Genomic DNA, 20,975 nt, shown 5'->3' on the forward strand with positions numbered 1-20,975 from the left:
CAATTCACAAAGAAACAGTGGGATGATATATGTATGTCTCCTAGATGTGCAACAAAATCTAGAAGATTTAGGATTTTTGCTTGGAAATGTTTACATAGATATTTTTATACCCCAAGTAGACTCCAGATGATTTTTTGTCAGGTAGGCAACAAATATGGGAGGTGTGATGGAGAAGAAAGAGGTACTTGTTAACATATTTTCTGGGAGTTCAGTGGGTTGGCGGACTTTAAGGATTCCCTGTGGGATGCACTGTCACAGATGCTGGGTGGGTGAATTGGTGTGATGAGGGAGATGATTTTTCTGAGCTGTGATACAGAATCGGAATTGCCTAGATGTGGTAAGGTCTTGCTATGTCTAGTTATGGTGGCTGCCAAAAGAGCAATTATTAGAAAATGGAAATCAAAATCTAAACCAACAATATTAGAAGTAGTAAATATAGTAAAAGAGATAAAACAACTGGAATTGAGATCTTTAGAAAAGTGTTGGAGCAAACTACATAGGAAAAAAAATGGGAATTGTGGGAACAATATATACAGGGGAGTAATGAGGTTTAAAAGAAGGCAGGACTTAAATGAGCTATGTAATGTTTGAAAATGATTGTGTAGATTATAAATGATGAATAATGTTTACAACTGGGAGTGTGTCAATATGGTTTGTAAGGTAAAATGCTTGCAACTAGGATTGTGTCAGTGTGGTTTGTTTTCATTTATATAAATGTATGATTACCTATGTCGTAAGTGATGGTTTAACAAAGATGTTTCTTGTTTAAAAAGAACGTTAGGAATTGAATAATTTATGTAATGTTGCTTAGGTTATAAGATATATAGTAATATGACCCTGACCCTGACCTTGAGTAGCATCTTGCCCTCACCAAGAATGATGCCACAGTATAAAGACAAAATGATCAGTTTCAACAATTGGCTAAAGTATTGGTGTCATTCAAAGGGGATCCAGTGTCTGTCAGCCTGGGATGACATGTTCGACAAGCCACATTGCTTCACTAGGGACGGCTTGCACCTGTCAGCCTTAGGCTTTCGTATACTGGCCAAGGCTCTTGCCACCCCCATAGTGCCTTTTTTAGGCAAGGCTCAAAGGACAAACCCACCTCCATAGACAACCCAAGGATAAAAAAACTAAAGGTAATGCTACTCAATGCCAGAAGTCTAAACCTCAAGATGCACACACTCGAGGTTCTCCTCAGTATGGAGAAAATCGATGTCTGTGCAGTAACAGAAACCTGGTTCAAGGCTCCTGAGAGCACCCCAGCACTACCAGGTTATAACTCATACCATGCGTTTCGGCCCCAAAACTTGGACCGAAGCACAAAAGGAGGGGGAGTATCTATATTCATCAAAGATACCTACACCTCCAGGTTAGTGGCACTGCACGAAGCATTGGAAACCATCCATGTGCCACTAACAGCGGGCAAAACTGCCTTTCAGTTTGTAGCCTGCTACAGAACACCCTCCCTATTACAGGAGCCCCACTTGGCATTCCTGAGAACACTGGAAAATATGAAGGTCTCTCCAAACACTATGTTATTGGGTGACTTCAACTACCCAAACATTGACTGGGAAAACTACTCTAGCCCAAGCACCTTCGCCCAATGGTTCCTTGAATTTATAAACTCTAACACAATGGAACAACTGGTCACCACTCCCACAAGAGGGAACAACATATTGGACTTGGTCATCACCAACATGGGGACTCTATGTTCCACACCAGAGGTAAACCCCTCATTGGTAAGATCAGACCATAAACAAATTTCCCTGGACATCCATATCCCGTCCCCACCCCCAGCCAAGGAAATCACTGTAAAGAATTTCACAAAAGCCAACTTTGCACTTCTCAAGACTGAAGTGGAATCCTTCAAAGCCCCTGGGCCAGAGGATAATACAGCCCAATCCGCAGAATCCTTTACAAATGCATTCTATGAGCACCTGCAGGAATGCATGGATCGTGCTATCCCAAATAAAACCAAGACTCACTCCTCCAAAAACAGGAGACAAGTCTGGTGGTCATAAATAAGCTATACAATAGAAGGAGGAAGCTACTACAGGACAGAGCAAAATCCCAAAAAGGGAAGGCATCTCTGATCAGTATTAGCAAGAAACTTCGATCCCTCATAAAATCATCAAAGGCCAGTTTCGAAAGAAAAATTGCCCTAGACACTAAAGATAATCACAAGGCCTTCTTTAGTTATGTCAGGAACATGGGCGGAAACTCTCAGATATGCTCTGAATTGTTGCATAATGGTACAAAATATGCCAAACCTACAGACATAGCCAACATCCTGGCAGACAGATTCAGTGCAAACTTCTCCCCCCTTCCCCCCCCAAAGGAGCAAATGCCTATCCCTACTGAATGTAACCTTCCTGACATCACAGATGCACAGGTGAAAGCTGCCCTCTCCAAAGCAAAAAACACAGCATCTATGGGACTGGACGGTGTCCCAGGCTGTGTCTTACACGAGCTCCAAGAAGAACTGAACCCTCACATTAAGTCAATGTTCAAACTTAGCCTTACTACAGGATATGTACCCAAAGAATGGCGTACAGCTACAGTGGTCCCACTCCACAAAGGTGGTGCCACAATGGACCCCGGAAACTATCGCCCCATAAGCCTGACTAGTCTGGTCTGTAAAGCTATGGAGCGTATTATCATGGAACTCATAAACAAAGACATTGGGAGCCTCCAGACACTGGACCCTACCCAATTCTGCTTTGTTAAGGGCAGATCTTGCCTCTTAAACCTAGTTGATTTCTTTGAAACAGTTACCAAAGCCATAGATGAGGGCAAGGTAGTCCACACAGCCTACCTGGACCTCACAAAAGCCTTCGACACACTACCCCAGTCGGGCATCATAAATAAGCTTACCAGCTTAAATATCAACCCCTATATCACAAGATGGGTTGCAAACTGGCTCAGAATAGAACCCACATGGTCAGAATCGCAGGTGCCATGTCCAAATCCAAACCAGTTACAAGTGGCATCCCACAGGGCTGAGTTCTGGGACCTCTCTTGTTCAGTATATACTTCTCTGAGGTTCAGGCTAACACGGGGGGATTATGGCTGACAAAGTTCGCAGATGACTGCAAACTGGGGGCCATAATCGAATCTCCAGCTGACACAAGCATCCTCCAAAAGGGTCTCACAGAGAAGGATGCTTGGTGCCAGAACCACGGCCTCAAGCTAAATGCTAAAAAGTGCATAGTCATCCCCTTTGGGAAAAACAAGATGCCCACAAATTAGCACATAGGTGGTAATCCATTAAGTGCAGAAGAAGTAATTAGAGATTTGGGGACCAACATAGATAGTAATCTCTCCTTTGATAATCACGTTGCCAAAGTGGTTAGAAAGACCTTCTATATAGCCCACCTTATCACGAAAGGGTTCACATCTAGATCAAGAGAGGTCATTGTGCCCCTCTACTCGTCACTCATCAGGCCCATAATTGAATACAATGCCCCTTTTGGGATGTACCTTACCCGACACCTGCAGCAACTGGAGAGACCTCAAAAGTACCTCACCAAGAGGATCATGGGCTACAAACAGATGTCCTATGCAGCTCGACTAAAGAAACTCCAGCTCTACTCAGTTGCTTACCACCTACTCAGAGGCGATCTATGCCTGACGTACAAAGCCATGTCAAACCCAGAATTAATGGACATGCTCCACCTCAAAAAATCCAAGTCCCTTAGAGCTACATGCTCTAGGGACCTAAACCTCAGCACAAAAATAAATAGGATATGCTGGAGGGACAGATTAATTTCCCAGAGGCTCCCCTCACTCTGGAATAGAATCCCAATTCATGTTAGACATAGCCCCTCGCTGACCCTCTTCAAGCGAAATCTGGACACATGGATGGGAAATCGCAAATTCACCCCTGGGATCTCTTCTGTGTCCCTGCTAGACAGAGGCACAGTAAACTAATCTTAAAAAGGTACCTTCTGTGACCTACTTTACAGAGGCACAGTAGGCTAATCTAATAGGGAGGCGGAAGCAATTACACTCTGGCTAGGCTTATAAATGCCCTAGGGCAGATAGCCTAGTATCTACCTATGAATATATGTGAAGTATAATGTTTGTTAATGCTAATTTGTTAATACAGGTTTAATTACTTTATTATAAATGTAAATTTGCCTATGTCACAAGCGATAATTCAATAAAGGTGTTTAAAAATAAAATCCCAGACTACATGCCCAGAGGTGGTTATATATCATATGAAATGTAACTGAAATTCAGCATTAACCAGCATTTGCTTAAGTTGCTGTGGAGCATTTGTATAGACACTGAACAACATGCATGGCCAAATATTACGGCCATGTTTCTCACTTTAAGTAGACACTGACAAAATAATACATACATGTCATTCTAGCCCATTTCTATGCTTTTTGTCATGCAAATGTGGTTGTCAAAGCTGTCCGTCATTACACATAAGCTGGTACATGTGAGATCTGAATTGGGTGCCAATTCCCTGCCATTTTTCCAGAGATTTTGAAAAGACACTGCAGGCAATGGTGAGGGTAGTGCTCCATTTAGTGCATGGAGGTGGTATGAGGAGGTGACCAATATTTTTGAAGGACTCCTCATTAAATGTTACACCTGAAGGCTTCTGCAGGATAACTATATTGGGTCACAGTACAAGACTGAGGCTTGGAATAGCTTAGCCAAAGCTGTCACCAGTGCAATTGGCATCCCTCACACCGGTAAGCAATGCTGTTGTTAATAGTGACTTGAAAAGATGAAAGCAGGACCTCCTTCACCAATGGGAGAAATATTATCAGACCCACAACCCATATCACTTGTGTATGTTTAGTGGCCCATAACCTGGCAATACAATACCATGAATTGACAGCAGAAACAGGTATTCATTATTTATTTATTTATTTTTGTTCTGTGTATCTTCTGCAGAAAGTGAATGAAACAGGGAGGTGCATGAGGAGAGACTACAATGCCTCAGCTGGGTATGGGGTAAGTATGGGTCAGGTATGACTGATTCCAATTTCATAATAGCAGTGATTGTAAAAACAGTTTATCAATTCTCTGGAAATCAGTCCATAACAGTTTGACATAGTAAAACAGGAGTAAGCATACTCTGCATATGCAAAATGTATATACCTGTTCGGAAAGCTTTTAAAACATTGCATTAGGGATTGTTTTGTTAAATGTAAATGTCTGTGGGTTCAAATCCAAGCATCATCAAATAGTCTGTTTTACCTAATAGTCGTTATTCTGGAATTGGTAACTTACAATAACATTAAACACATCACATATACATTGCATCAGTTCTAATGCATGAAGCGACTGTCCTACAGTTACTCTATTTTCATAACATGTATAATATTGAGAAGATTAAGCTTTACTTTGATACACATGTATGGCTTCACATTTATATTTGGATGGGACATATCTAAATAATTATGCAGGAACATGCAAGGAATTGGATACATTACAATTACATGACAACTATTATATTTTTCAGTGTTGTCTCTCCCCCACCCTGTATCCCTTTTTTGCTTTCTTTAATATCACTTGGACTACAATTCCTGATGCAACACTACCACCAGCATGAGGAGTTATGAAGCAGACAAAGGGGCTCAGACTGCTATCCCTCCACAGGTGGCTATGGTGACACCACTACAGGCAGAACAGGCACCCAGCATTCTGGAACACAACCTTTCAGCGTTGCCTTCACAAGTCCTGCACTACCTGCAACACCAGTGTCAGGTAGTTTTACCTCAGAGGTTGTTATGCTGGTCCCTACTGGGAGTAGTGCCAGCAGAGGTGGTGACAGTCTCACCTTTTCAACAGCTGACAGGGCTGGTGGAGGAGATCATGGAGAGGGGCCTTTGTGACCACATCAGCTGGATAGAAAGAATCCTGAGGCAAATAGCCAAATCACTGCCCCATCCAACACTGTCCAAAACTCCTGGGACAGGAAACAGTGGTGACAGTTTTGAGGACTAGATTTCCACTGTACCCATGCTGGACTAGGATGCAGTTCTGCTTTCCCATACCTATCCATAGTCATGGTGTCCCCAACCTCGTGCCCATCACCATCTTTGTATGTCTTGTATGTCCTGTCTGTTTGCACCTGTTCACAAACCTAACCATCTTATTCCTAATTACCTTCCCCAACATCCTTTTATCTCCAAAAATAAAAAAGGATATGGGCACCTGTCCCACAAAAAAATTATGTCTGTTACATAGCTCTTCACTTTGAATGTGTGCAGGGCACACTTGATTTGGTCACACATTATTAAGTTGTTGCCGCACATTTTTTATGATGTGACTATCCAATGTTAAATTATTTGTATAAATACAGTGTTAGGATGCCAAGAAGTGTCTGTGATGATCTCCCAACCCCATCAGCCTGCATATTCTGTAATAACTTCCCCAGTGTCTTACACTTTGTATCAAATGTTCCTCATTTTCATCACAATCTTATCATACCCATTTCATACATTTAATCTGGTCAAAAATAGATTTACACATTATACACATGGCCAAAAATGGCCCCTAAACTTTTCTTTTCTTTCTTTCTTCTTTCCCTAGAGTAACTCACTCCTTACCTTATTTTATTTTATCTCTTCTCTTACTTACATTTCCCTCTTCTTCATCTTCTTTGCTTTCCTTTACTCTCTTTGTAACTGCAACCCCTTTTCTTAGTACTATACTATCTTTGTTTAATTTTTCACTCTTTCCCATAACACAGATTTAATTTGTATATTCAATCTTTTTACTTCAAATTTCTTGCCTGTTTCAATTTTTGTCCTTAAAGCACTTTCTAGTACAATTTGTTAATGCTTATATTTATTATGTTATCTATACTCTACTTATGAATAATCTGCTTGACTTGTTACTCTGTAACTATTTTTTGTATTGCATTTATTGTTTAAATTTGTATTATTCTGTATAATGTTATTTTTTGGGGCTTTCCCCCCCAGCCCTCTGCTGAAAAAGGGTACATGCCCAGTGGGACAAACCCGGTTAACAAATGTCAAATACATAATAATAAACAATACACAATAAAGCAAACACTTGATTTCTATCCTAAGCATTTGTGCGATGCTGGTCATTGCACAGCAGTGTTTACTGATGGTAAGTGACACGTCACGCCCTATGGGAAAAATGAAGACTTTACCTCCAACATCATTTATATGGTGCTCCTTGCACTAATATGCTTAGCCTCACCACATAATATAAAGTAATACTTCTAGCACTATGAGGAGACAGTCATTATTTTATGTGCAACAGGCTCCAAGTTTAAATGTACATCATCTGAGATGTTTCAATTCTCATTAATGTTATGAAGTCTGATGCACACAAAAGTCTTGCTTCATACATTTCTCATTGTTCCTTCAACTGTATGGTCTTTGCTAGATGAAATATGGCTTCTTCTGTGGTGTGCTCAAGATACTGCTCTGGTCTAGAGAATGTTAATTACTATTAGTAGGTGTTCAGATCCAGCATTATGTAGAACATTAGTTAACGTTTTCTTTCTTATAACAATATTGGCAACATATAATACTCCCCCTATCAGACTTATTCATTAATTAGTGCATCAGTATTTTACCCATGCTTGCCCTCTGCTGTGAACACTTTACTCTTAACAGCATGACAGAGTTTTAATGATGACAAACACATGATTAGCATAATCCACACAAGGGCAGAAATGCCTCAAAAACAGAAATGGGTACATGCCTGTACTCTTCCTTTGCACAATGCTTGGCATCAAGCAACAAAGACCACTGCTACTTACTGTTCTTATTTAAAAACTGAAAAAATAATTATGCATGTGCTAATACTTTGTCATCAGCCATGCAAATGAGCATGGCAGCGGTGCACCTCAGTAACAGATTGTGGCAGACTGAAAGTAATGTCAGGGACTTGTATTACTTGTGTATGGTTTACTGGCTAAATGTAGTCATTATATGAGGAGTACATTGCAATGCAGTCTGTCTACTTCACATTGTAAAGGACTGCGGAACTGATATACATTACCCTTCCAAGTGTGTTCCAATGAACTGGTATGATTGCAAACATACCTGCAGAGTAGTATTACTAAGTTTTGTATGTATGTCTTACCTTGCATACTGTACACGCATCATAAAGAGCTGTCAATCTTATTCTTTTGGCTTTTCCTGGTTAGGGGTTGACACAATGGATCACCTGTCCGCTCATGATTGGCAGTGGAGTTTTACAGTGTTGAGTTGCCAGCCTGGCACCCAACCTTCCACAGAAGGCACACGCGCACGCACTCATGCCTAGGGCCAATTTAGAGTGTCCAATCTACCTACAGCATGTCTTTGGGATGTGGGAGGAAACTGGAGCACCCAGAGGAAACCCACACAACCACAGGGAGGACATGCAGACTCCGCACAGAAGACACCCCAGCTGAGGATCGAACCAGAAATCCTCTTGCTGTGAGGTGGCAATGCGAACCACTGCACCACCGCAGCCACCCATGATCCACAGAAATAATCAGAAGAATCTCACACAGTGATCTTGATATAAACAGTCAGGAATGTATGAGTAACACTCCACTGGTTGATAGCTATCACTACCACCAATCACAAAACGGCTCAATACACTTGAATGTGACACACACAGATATATCATTCACAACACAATTAATGTGGATTTTGTGCTATATGAGTTATTGCTGCAGTATGTTGTGAGTTATGATCAACACATTGATGTTTTACTTGTATCTGTCTCTCACCACATTGCCCATTCTCCCAAACATATCTCATGTACAGTGCAATTATGTGCTGTCCAGCACTTTTAATAAGACTTCACTTGTGGCACCATTGGTTAATACAATGTTCTACAGAATGTGGACTTACTAATTATTTGCATACAGCAGTTGTAACTGATATGAGTATGTCAACAAATATTAACAAATAAGACTGGCTTATTCAACAGATCTGATGTGTACACTTCCACTCAGTAAAAAACTTTGCACAGGCAGCATTTTTCCCTATAATCTTCTAGACTGGTGACTTAGAAAGGCAGGTGTTTGAATCAAGCAATGATTAACTAGTATGAGTGTGTGTCTGACAGGTAGGACTGACTTATTCAACAGATCTAGTATGTACACTTCCACTCTGCAAAAATATTGACATGGGGTGAGCCCCCCCCCCAACTAATGTACTGTGTTTTAAACCAAATATCTATTTTGCAACATAATGATGAAGTCATACCTTCAAACGTGTGCTGTCTCTCACTTGTAGTTAGACTTCTCCTGTGATGTGAGCAGTTAATACAGTTCTATAGATTGAGGACCTAAATCAGTAAGGATTTGAATATGGTAATATGCAAGTACTGTATGTGTATAAGACAATAGTAACAGACAGGACTGGCTTAATCAATAGACAGTGATATGGGCAAATGACACTTGAGAAGGGTTTTAAGTCCTCAACCTACATTTTATGGAAGCCATAAGCATTCAAACACAAAGCTTTGCTTAAGTCATTCCTTCAAGTGTATGTTTTCTGACACCTGTACAATGTCATCTCCTATAGCATAAGCTGTTAATATATAGCTGTTTAGAGTATGGACTTAGACAAGTAAGTGTTCAAATCCAGCAATTACTAACTACAGTGGATGTATATCAGATAACTGAAAATAGGTAGCAGTAGCAGATGTGAAGTGGATAATTCAATGTAGGGATAACCCTCACATGGCTACAGTTTCTTAAACACCTTCATTAAATTATCACTTAAGACAAAGCAAACATACATTAATAGAAAAAACATTTTAACATTTTCCTTTTAAATACACATCACATATATTTTCTTTGATACTATCATCAGTCCAACATTAGAAAACTTACTGAATTCCTGCCTTACCCTAAACCTCACTCCTCCTGAACATTATTAGGTATGTATTGTTTTACTTCTGTGCAATTTGCTTCTTACCTTTTCTAAAGATCCATTTTCCAGTTCTTCTGTCTATTTTGTAACATTCAATACCTCAAATACAGTTGGTGTAGACTTTGATTTCCATTTACTAGTAATTGCTTCTTTGGCAGCCAACAGAATAAAACTTAAAAAGGCTTAAATGTCTAGGCAATTCAGATCCTCTATCCCAGCACAAAATAATCATTTCCAGTTCAAAATAGTCATTTTCTTACTTATGACCATTTGCCAACCCAGTATTTATGATACAGTTCTCTGTAAGGAATTTTTAAAATCTGCCAACTCATTTAACTCCCAAAACACGTTCCCAGTTACCTCTTTTTCTGCATCACACCTCCAACATTTGCTATCTACCTGAGGAACAATTCTTTGAAGTCTGCTTGGGGTATAAAATACCTAAGCAAACACTTCCAAGCAAAGATCCTAAACCTGGAGTTATTTGTATACTTGCAAGCCATACATACATACATACATACATACATATGTCTTCCCATTGCTTTCTTGTAAAGTGCTTTCCAGTATCTCTTCCCAATCTTTTCTATCCTCCTCTGACTGACTCTTACAGTTATCATGCAATATTTTATATTCCATAGTAATTATACCTTTTTAACAGCTGCTTCTGTTCTAAATTTAACTAAAAATGACCAGAGCAGGCTTTCACTTAAAATTTCCCTGTTCCATTTGCTTTGTCTGATCTCTGAGCTCAAGCCCTGGTAGGGAAGGCAGTCTCTAACCTGCAATCCAAATGTCTTCTTGGCCTCATCCCACTCTATTACCTTTCCTCTTGAGTTATTTGCTCCCAATACGTTGGTCCCTCTCTCAAGTCTCACCAGTAAATTTCAGCACCCTCTTGTCTATTTTCTGTACCCCTACTTACAGTTATCCCTATTAGCAAAATCTCCTTTCCACTTTAAATTATAACCTTCTGCATGTGTTAGGTATATGAGCCTTAACTGTGTAGTTCTGAAATAATCATTCTAATCAATTAAACCTGAACCACCTTGTTCTATTTGAAGGATCAGCTTTTCCCACTTAACTTTTGCCCTTATTCTCTCCCACATACATTCCTTCAGTTCTTTATTAATTATTGTCCACAACTTCTCCTGGGTTCAATAAAGGTATGCCCAATCCATATACAAGACTAAATGGGCTAAAACTTTTTCACTGCTTGTATCTTACTATCCATATTCATAAATAAAAGATTCCAGTTTCTCAAATGTTGTATTATCTTTTGTTTAGTCTCTTCCCACAGATCCTTAGGTGCCATAACAAAACTTCATGTTATCATGTCCCCATAAATATAGGCATTGCTGAACTTATTTGTGTTTGGTACATAATTTACGGCTATAGCCTTTGTTTTATCTTCATTAATTTTATATCTGAAAAGACTTGAAACTGTCTCAAAATGTTCCACTACACTGAAATGTCATTTTCTGGATTATCAGGTAAAAAATAATATCATTTGCAAATAAAGCCAACTTTTCTTGATTACCATAACAAATATAGGCTTGTTATTTCTGAGGCCCTTATTTTCTGCCAATGGCTCTAAATATAAAGCAAATAAAAGTGAAAGAGGACACCCCTGCCTGGTTCCTCTGTTCAAATACAGCTTATCTGAGAGGAATGCTCCCACTTTAATTCTTGTTTCTGATCCATCTGTCCTTTTAATTAACCTTATTATTGTTATCAGGGATTGCAAACACTTCCAATGCCCCTTCACATAAAATCCCAGCTCACTCTGTCAAATGCTTTCTCTGCATCAAACCCAATAAGAACAGAGGTATTTTATTACATTCTGTTCCCTCTGGATCATCATTGTTCTAGTAATGTTGTCAAATGTTTGCCTCCCCTCCCCAAAACTACACTGATCCATATCTATCAATTTTGGCAACACCTGTTTTTATCTCATCACCTCCTACCTTAACCGTTAGTGGTTGAGCCCTCACTAGCTCTAACCTTGGCACGATGAAGTCTTCCATAAGTATTTCCATTTGTTTCTTGATTTCCACATTTCTCTGCTTTATATAAATTACCATAACATTTCTGAAATATCTCTAAAATCTCTACAGGACCTCTGCTTATTTTTCTGGTTATATGCTCCCTAAGTCTGGTGACAACCCCTTCAGTTGTTCTATTGCTGAAGTTGTTGTGCTAAATGTTACTGTCTTCTGGAATTGTTATCAAAAAATAGTTGCTTAACCGCAATCTTTCTAAACTCATACATATTATCCAGATAGTCCCTTATTTTCTCTTTAGCATTCTACATTTGCTCCTCCTCTTGTTCTGTGAGATTCCCCTTAGTAAGCAATACTTTAACATTTGTCAGCTCCTCTAAGTAATTTCTATTTCTTCGTAACCATATCTCTTTATCTTTTATTTCAACCCTATTTTTAAACTCCATTTTCATTTTATCTCAATCAATAGCTATAACTTCTAAAGATATTTCTATCTTCCCTAATAACCCTTGAGTAATTTCCAATACCCATTCCTTAAATTCCTTATAATTTTTGAAGCTATTTCTAACTTTCCTAATAACTCTTGAATAATTTACGCTACAAATTCCTTGAAGTCCTCTCTTTCTAATGGGCAGGTGGGTGATCGCCATTCCACGATTGCTGTATTTCCTTATAAGCATGCCCAGCATAATCATGCATGTACTGCATTTTCCACTGCATGACAGCACAAAGCACAATAACTAATCAACATGTGGACTGCTCATTGTCATTTCTTGTATCATGGCAAAAACTGCTGAGAATTTGCTTCTGACAGCATGTCTCTGCTTACTTCATTGCAATGGAAGCAGAGGTCATTGCTCAGAGGATACCAACACTATTCTAGGTCAATGCATATCTGTTGTATGTAAGCTCTAGCAGTTTCCAGAGTTATCTTACAACTTGATGGTAATGCTGCATCTGTCTGTGAGGTATGTTGTATTTTGTGATACAGGTATTACGTGTTGCACAATAATCAGTACAGATGGCATTTTTATTTCTAACATGATATTAAAAAATCCTTCAAAAGTGTAATTTGTTATAAGAAAGTGTATGAGCTGTGTGGAAGCAGCAGCTAATACACATGTAATACAATGCTTACAGAGGTGTAAATGCTTTCATCTCCATTCACATAAAATGCGGTTTACTGTCAAAATTTAGATTGGCACTTATGCCAAGCTGGGAAGGTCAAAAGACTGTTTTCAAGTTGTAATGCAGATCCAGAAAATGTTCGACTCCACAGTAGCGAATGATAGTGTGCATTCGCTAATGTGGAATCGACGTTCTGATAACAGATCACACTACAGTGGGGATCGGAAAATGTACTCTTTTCTCATTGTAGTGCAATCTCAAAATTATAATATGCAGGGGGTGTGCAGGGTGCAGCCCTCACATGGGGGTGCAGGGGGGCTCTACCCCCTGCAGAAACATTACCAGTAACATGGACTTTTGACATTGGAACATCCAGTGTTCAAATGTCGATTCCGAGTTAGCATTTCCGATATTTTGGTAATTTGTTATTACCAATTTCAGCAAACCAGTTCGATCAAAAGGTTTTCCACATTTTGATAGTAAACCATAAAATGCATTGAAACAGTGCATGTAGCAGTTGATCTTACCCAATAATGACATCAGGCACACTTGTACTGTGATTACTTCTCATAGAATTTAACACTCATGAGTGTTCCTGCTATAACACTTAAGCATGCCTGTGGGCATACGCTAACTTAAATACACACACACACACACACACACACACACACACACACACACACACACACACACACACACACACGCACATATACAACAGATGTTATTGGTCTGTCTCCACATGACTTGTGTCTGCCAAGATTTCCATCTTAGTACAGTTTTCCTGATGTCCCACATCTCCAGTGTACATACTGTACATCTATATTTTACAAATCTAACAATATTTATTGCAGCATAAATCTTCTATTTATTTATTTAAACTTCTCCAAGTGTTCTGGGTTTCGAATACCATGACAGGAATGAACCCCATTCCTAAGTCAAAGTATAATTAAAGTTCATGAAATTAGTATTGTTTCAATGTTTGATATTAGCCAGAAGTGCTCTTCACAGCACCTGCAATGTGCGTGGTATTGACTCCTACTGTAATTCATATGGAGTTACATATATCGGTAACTTACCCAAGTACAATTGCTCCTACTACTACTGGAACTGCCTGGGTATAATTCTTCCACATTGCCCTTGTTTCTGCCTGCATATCCTGGTATTTTATGACTTCATGTTTTTCTGTATGCACGACACTATAGTCACTGTGTGTAGCAATTTCAATGATCAATTCTACTTTTTTCTTCTTTTCATGGACTGCTATATCTGGTTCTCACATCTATTTTTTGAACTGTTGGTAATGGGTGATCCTATGTGATATAAACTTCATAATTTTCTATAATGCATTGTGGCTCATGTTTTCAACGTGTTTTCAGCTACCTCAATATATAATGTTTGCACAATCCCCCAGTGCAACAGTCTTAACACATTAATATGGCTTTCAGTATACAGTCATTCCGCCATTAGTATATCAGAACCAGCAACAAGATGTGCGACTGTTTCCAATTCTGTTTTACAAAAACACATTCAAGGGACTTTGTAAATCAACGTGTACATAGTCCACGATCTTGGACCGCCAATATTAACCTTTCGTCTTTTGGTTTAAATTCACCATTCCTTAACCATTCCTGCATTCGATACTTGATCAATATGAGGTTGTTCCAAGATTTTTCTGTACCTGCAACTATATTTATGCATTTTCCACATTTCTAACCTTCTCATCTGATCCTTCACCATATATTCTTTCTTTTGTTTTTATTTGGCATATTCAGTTGCTGCCTGATTTTTTCTACTTCTGGTTTGATTTCCATTTGACACCAATATGCTTCTGCTAAACTAAGGAGGAAAGTCATCTTAGACTTATTCTCCTCACGCTTTAAAACTTTCACTATGTTTGGGTCTTGTGAGGTCAGCAGATATGTATGCAGTCCTACAATTGCAGATCTATACATGTAATCAATTTCAAGGAGGCCCATACCTCCTTCAGAATGGGGAATATACAATCTTGGTATGCACTGATTTTTATAAATCATTTGATAAACATGAAGCATCCTTCTTGTTTTCTTGTCCAACTGATCCAACACCTTTTGGGGCCAGTCAGTCACTCCAAAACTGTAAGTTAGGACAGGAAGAGCAAATTGGTTTATAGCTTGGACTTTGTTAACAGATGTCAGTGCTGTTTTCAGTATTAAATTTAGTTTTCTGAAATATTCCTTAATAAGTTTTATTCACATTTATGTTTTATTGTTGATCATTCATCAGTTCCCAGATACTTATAAAAGAACTTGAGCAAGAGGAAATGTATATCGCATTTCTTTTCCAGGCTGATGTTTTCTTGGTGCTGCAGCTTTCCTGTTTTAAATGCTGCTTTTGCACATTTATCAAGACCAAATGACATTCTTATACATTCTGAAAAAGTTTTAACCACATTCAGTTTTGCTTTCAGTTCCTCATCTGATGAACTATATGGTTTTAAATCATCCACAAAAAAGAAGATGAGAAGTCTTTACACTTTGTTGTTCTCTGGGAGCCAAATTGTAGCCATGACCTAATCTGGTAAGTAGAGAACTTAATAGGTTAATGGCAAGACAAAAGAGAAGCGGTGACAAAGAGTGACCCTGGAATACCCCCCTTTGTATTTTTATCCCTGGAATAATAATTTGTCCTTTATCATGGCTTAGCTGCAAAGTGGTCTGCCACTGTTTCATGGCTGCTGTAATGTAATCGATCATTGTAGTATGTTATCTTATACATTTTTAAGTACTCTTTTATCCATGAATGTGGGATACTGTCAAATACTTTTTTGTAGTCTATCCATGCCATACTTAGATTCTTCCCCTTTTTTACAGTTCTCCATTATGACTTTATTTAACAATATGACTTTTTTTTCTACCCTTTTGTTCTACTGCCATGATTACGTTTTCTTCTAAATGACTATAAACTCTGTCAGCATCAATTCCCATGTATAGTTTATATGTCACTGGAAAGCAAGTTACTGGTCTATAATTTTTAGGATATCTTGCAGATTCACTCTAAAACAGGAGTATTATTTTTCCTGTTGTTAACTAGGTTGGCGTCTGTTCAGGGTGCACATATAAATAGTACTTACTCATGGCTAAATCTTCATTTAAAGATGTTAATACTTTTAGCTAGAAGTTAGGTACTGCATCTCATCCTGGGGTTTTCCAGTTAGGAGCTTTTATTAACTTTATTTATTTATTTGCCATTTGTTAACTGGGTTAGTCCAACTGGGCTGCAGAGCCCTTTTTCAGTGGAGGCCCAAGGAGAAACACTCCACAGATAAACAAATACAAAAACAAAACATCATACAATATTCACGCACAATTGTATATACACAGGAGAAATGGAATACAACTTATAAATGAACACGTTAGAATACAAGAGTAATATTAAGGGTTTAAACAGCATCTAACAAGTACCACCAGAGAGAAACTCAAGGTCAGTAGAATATCATAAAGACCTTAAATGAGTAGTTGTGGTAAAGTGTGAGTGCTGAGAGGGGAGGGGGAAGAGGAGAGGGAGTAGTTTAGGTGGGAGTGGGATAAGGCCAGGAATTAGTAAATAAGTCCTTTAGAAGTTTTTGGAAGTTAAGGAAGTTGCCATTTGTTCTTAGAGAAAGGGGAAGTTTGTTTCAGGCACTGGCAATGGAGTGGCTGTATAAAAGTTTTCCAACATTTTTATTGGGTTTGTAGATGTCTAAGAGGTGTAGGTCTGTGCTGTGTAGGTTACGTTTAGGAGAGTAGGGAGTGATGAGGTCCATGAGGGCAGGACAGCAGGAGGATTTATTTAAGATAGTGTGTGTGAGGTGTTGTTGGGGAAGAAGGAATTGGTTATGGAGCTCAGGCCATTTTAGGTGTTTTAAAGCTATGCAGTGGTGAGAGTGATAGGGAAGGTTGGCAACAAATCTGGCTATTTTGTTGTAGGTGGTTTCAAGTTTAGCTAATAGATTGGATTGAATATTGGTGAGAATAGGGGCTGCATAAAGTAAGGTTGGGAGAAGGAAAGTCTGTGCTAGAGAACGTTTGGTGTTAATAGTGAGATATTTTTTATGTCTCTATAAGAGACCACATTTTTGGTGGGTCTTTCTGATAGCTTGCTGAATATGAATGTCAAACTTTAGTTGGACATCTATAATTACACCCAGAAGTTTAGTATGTGGTTCAACAGAGATAAGTGTATTATTGAGAGACAATACTGTGAAGGTATTTTTGTGCTGCTGTAGTGATTTGGGGAGGAAGAGTAGAAGTTTATTTTTAGGATTGAGTAGTTAATTATTGATCAGCCGTTTTTTGACTGAAAGGAGGGAATCTTGAGTAAGAGCAAGGAGGTGGCAAAGGTTATCAGAGCACAAGATAATAGTGGAGTCATCTGCGTATTGTATTAGTGAGGAGTTTGGACAGGAAGTGTGTAGGTTATAGTTTGGACAGGAAGTGTGTAGGTTATTTGTAAAGATATTAAAAAGGAACAGTCCAAAGATTGATCCTTGGAGGACACCTGTTTGGACTGGGAGGAAGAGGGGGAAAGAAAGCCATTTGACAGAATGGAATCTGTTGGAGAGGTAACTGGAGAACCATAGTATAATAGAAGAGGAGAGGTTAAGGGAAGAAAGTTTTGAGAGCAGTAGGGTATGGGAAATGGTGATGAAGACTTTAGATAGGCCAAGGAGGAGGGATGAGACTAGTTTATTATCCCGTGCTTTGGCAATATTCTGTGTAAATGAATTTTGTTTCTATTTCTCTGACTGTTACTTCATCCCATTTTATATCATCTACATTTGAACGTCTTATTCTTTCTTTTACTTCTGTCCATTCAGCATATTTTTTTCTTTATTTGGTGGTGTTTCAGTTTATTTTATCTTGTATCCCAATTTACTTTAAAATGTTTTTGGGTCATCAATAAATTGCTTATTTTGAACTTTTCCTTTATATTTATCTGCATATCTTCTAAGTATTTCTGCCTGTGCTGATATTTTTAGTTTATTATTTATGACAGTGCACAATAGATACTGATCTGTTCTGATACTGTGCATTGCTTTTATCATGTTTATCTTTCTGATTATTTTTGTTGATCTGTTCCCGCTTCTCTACTCTTCTAACAGTGACACTTCTTGTCTGAATTGCTTTTTGTTTTCTCTATTCAATATCCCCATGATGGCATTTGATTTCTCTTCTTCCTTTCCCTTACTGCCCTGTGTTTTTGTGGTAAGACTTTATTTGGTATTAATTTAGCTGCACAGTAATATATCATAGTTACTTCAGTTATATTGCATGGATTTCTATAAACAGTCCTAATTATTGTGTTAATTTGTTTTATCAAATTTCTAACTTTTTGGGTTTTATTGACTTTAGTCTATTTTTTTAATTGATCTTAATATGTCTGTCCATCTCTATTAAATCAAGCAGCTACTTCTCTTAGATCATTTTCTTCTAAACAGAGGGCACATTCTTTGTTCGCCATTTCCTGCAGGCATTCTACAGAAAGTTCCAGAGCATATTCCTGTGCCACATTCTCTTCAGTTTCATCCTTTGTCATCTGTTGCCCTTTTATATGGGAACTTAGTGGCCTATCACTCCACAACACTGACTGCGTCTGAATTGCCACAGTTTCCTGTTTCTTCCCTTGCTGTGCAACTCCAACTGAACTTTTCTACTGGTTTCCTATGGAAGGTTTCAAAGCATCTTCATATGCCAACTGATCAGACGTTTTCCACTCCACTGGATTCTCCTTAATTTGGGGATCCATTTCTCTGTCCTGCTGAGGTGTTATCAGTTAGATTTTCTACACTAAATCCCTTACTTTGCATAAACTCAGTTTCTATTTCTTTAACTTCTCCATTAGTAATCGTCTTTTCTCCTTTTCCTCTGTTTTCTTATTTTTTGTATTGTAAAATTTTCCATATCCAGGTGCCTTTGCCTGTATTTCTCTTCAAATATCTTTGGTGCAGCTCTTTATATATCAATTAGTTTTGCTTTCTCCTTTGCATAAATATTGTACCATATTAAATCTCTTTTTCTTTCTCATGTCCATACTTCTTCAGAAGTCTCCTGCTCCTCCTTACTTGTTCCATCATGCTGTGCTATAACCTGTATTAGACTTTCTACACTAAATCCTTCACTTCACAGGTATTCCATAACTTCAGCTTCTATTTTTTTTCTAACGTCTACGTTACTAATCTTCTGTTCTATGTTCCCTCTTTGTGATCTTATTTTTTGTACTGTGAAACTTTCCGTATCTGGGTGCCTTTGCCTGTATTTCTCTTCAAATATCTTTGGCAATGCTTTTTTTGTGTTAAGTTGGCTTTCTCCTTTGCATAAATATTGCACCATATCAGATCTCTCTTTCTTTCCCATGTCCATATTTCTTTTTTATGCCTTTCAAAAGCCTCTAGATTTTGTTCTTTATATTTTTGCAAATGGCCCAAGGTTTCTTGGTCTATATAATGTTTTTCATAAATCTGTTGTATTAATGGACACAAATTTGCATTTGAAACCTTTGACAGTTTTTCTTGTGCAAGTATTTTTCCTTCCTCTAATTTCTCTCTTTAATCTTTTTGTATATCTTCTGTCCAGAAATGCTGGGCTCCTTGCATAATAGTAACAATACATAATTTCTTTCTTATCCTCAATAGTCCACTCTATCATCTTTATGGCTCTTTTTTGAACTATCAGATTTTTGTGGACTACGAATTCCTTCTACAAAGGGGGGGGGGGGGCATCCTCCCCCTGGGAATGGCCTAGTCCCATTGTAGTAATGTTTCCATGTCTCAAGGATTCTACACTGTCATTTTTTCCAGTCCTGGCATCAGTGTGCCTACCAGGATTGGGCAGTTTTTTATCCTGGTACTTGTGAACCCAGCTATTTTTTTTATTTTTGAGCCTATGTCTGTCCAGGATATATGCTATATAAAATACAGTCTACATATCAGTGTTGTCTTGGTGAGATTTTGTGAAAAACAGGGTCCACCGCATGAAGGTACTCACCAAGACTTGAGGGTGAATTTAATTCCAGGAATACTACTGTCCTTTGCTTAGTGATTTATCATCTCTCCATTCTGTTTAATGTGACTGTTCTGATTCTGTGGCAGGTCCTTGTGGATTGCACTGCATAAAGATTGGGGATGTGCTCTTTGTCTCCCTTCCTACCTGTCACAGCATGCATGTTGCCTCCAAAACTGTCAGTGTATCCATTGTCAGTACCTGTATGAACAGCATTGTCCAGGTGTTCCTTATTTTTCTAAATTTGTCCACGCATTTATAAATGTGCTTTTCCATTATTCCTGCATTTGCACTTTGATACATAGCAGCCATGGGAATTTAACTTATGTTATCTTCATGTCTTTTCAAACACATTTTCCTTTTGAACATTTACTGCCTGTGTTTTCTTTCTTAATGTACATAACAATGCCAGTGAAGTTCCCACATGTCCATTATTGCACTCGGTGCAATGTACAATTGTTTCATCCTTCCTTGTAACACTTGTTTTGTTAGGCTTCCCATTGCTGTTATGTATTCCAGACTGACCTATCTGTTGTTGTGCCATGCATGTGTACTTGTTTACAGAACTCAGGTTTGTGTACACTCCTTTGTTTACATCTCGTACACAGGCCCTGACTTATCTCAACATGGCTGCAAGCCTGTGTTGTGGGCTCAAGCTGAGGCTGTTTGACATGTTGAAGGCCTTGCTTCTTGCATATTCATTTAGTAATGCTACTTGTCATGCACAACCAGCCCTTCATGTTAGCTCCAGCATTATGTGTATGTGAATGAATCCCTGGGCTTGACTTCAAAGATAATGGTATAATCAGATTTAGAGGTTCTAATGGGGAAGGTCACTAGTTTATGGTATGACTTAACCAGGGAGGCAATACAAGGGGAAAAGTACATGAAAAAGCTATATTTGTAATGACCAGGTCAAGAATACTTTGTCCTCTAGTGGATATGTTAAT

Source organism: Protopterus annectens, chromosome 1.part2 (genome assembly GCF_019279795.1).
Source record: "Protopterus annectens isolate FY-2018-M chromosome 1.part2, PAN1.0, whole genome shotgun sequence".
In the NCBI taxonomy this organism is placed as follows: domain Eukaryota; kingdom Metazoa; phylum Chordata; order Ceratodontiformes; family Protopteridae; genus Protopterus; species Protopterus annectens.